Below are 1,634 nucleotides of genomic sequence, written 5' to 3'. Positions count from 1 at the left end.
ACACACACACACACACACACACACACACACACACACACACACACACACACATACATACACACACATACACACACATACACACACACATACACTCACACTCAAATACTCACACACATACACACACAAACATACTCACATCTTTGTTTCTTTTGTGTGTGTTTAATATACATAGATAATACAACATTGTATATAGTATACATGTATGTAGCATAATATTAAGATATTTCATTTGTTATAATGTAATAAGAAATGTTGATGATGTATATGAGTGGCTTAGTGAGTATCTTGTTTTTCTTTAATCAGAAAAGGATAGTGGTGAGTCGTTTGCCGGTGTTTTTATATCCAGTAAATAAAGAATTCGTCAAGAAAAAAAAATCAATTTTTGAAAGGTGCGAAATGTTTTGGGGGTTTTTAACCGATGGTCCCTTTGACTGCAACTGGGGTCGTATCCGCGTCTGTTTACAAAGCCCTTTCCCAGAATTACCTGAAAGAACTTTGTGTGGGATAAGAGGAAAACTCACAAAAGACCCCTCCAATAGAATTTTCAAGTTCATGTCAAGAACAAACAGTCGGTATTTTACTGTATTTGGATGACGTGGCGGAGACAAGCGTTGACTGATTGATCAGTGTGAGTATCTTCCTGAGTAACTGACTCAGTAAGTTGGTGTGCCTAACACGCTATTGTCAATATACATGTACTATAAATCATCGTCGTTGCCGTTCTCACACTTCACCATGATATAGGCCACGGACAAACACGTTCCCCATTTCTCTATCCTGGGCTAGCCTCTTGGTGTTATTCCATGTCTTCCCACTTTTCTGCACATCAGTATCTGCCAATATGAAGAAGAACGGTGATAGTAAACATACCTGTCTCACACCAGTCTTGATGTCAAAGTTGTCAGTGAGCTGGCCATCATGTACAACCTTGCAACTTGTCTCTTCGTATATATGCTCTTGATGAGGTTCACCAAATTCTGTGGGATTCCGTGATGTCTCATTATCTCCCATAGTGTTGCTCGGTCTATACTGTCAAAGGCATTCTCATAGCCAAGGAAGTTGACGATCTGCTGGGAGTTCCACTCCACGGACTGTTCCACAATGATCCTCAGGGTGGCAATCTGGTTGGTGGTTGAACGATTTTTCCGGAAACGAGCCTGTTCATCCCGTAGTCTTGGATTCGTTCTTGTCTTGATTCTCTCCAGAATGATTCTGTTGAAGACCTTGCCTAGTATTGAGAGAAGAGTGATCCCTCTGTAGTTGCTGCAGCTGCTGAAATCCCCCTTTTTTGGAAGCTTCACAAGGTGTCCTTCTTTCCAATCCTTTGGGAACTTGCTCTCATTCCAGATCCTGGCAAACAGTGTGAAGATGAGGTCTGCCGTCATATTGGCATCTGCTTTTAGTGCTTCAGGTGGAATCTGATCTGGACAAGCCACTTTACCTTTGTTCAGCTTCTTGATAAATGTAAATAAATGTACATAAACATTGTTGAAAATGTTGGTGCTTTATGGGGGAGGGGGTGCTTTTTTATGATTTCGGGGGTGGGGGGATTTATTACTATCCCTAAATCTCATCAGTTAATGTACACACACACACATACACACACACACACACACACACACACACACACACCA

The sequence above is a fragment of the Aplysia californica genome, unplaced genomic scaffold, assembly GCF_000002075.1.
Source record: "Aplysia californica isolate F4 #8 unplaced genomic scaffold, AplCal3.0 scaffold00061, whole genome shotgun sequence".
Taxonomy (NCBI): domain Eukaryota; kingdom Metazoa; phylum Mollusca; class Gastropoda; order Aplysiida; family Aplysiidae; genus Aplysia; species Aplysia californica.
The sequence above is the reverse complement of the archived record's forward strand: the minus strand, read 5'-3'. Positions refer to the sequence as shown.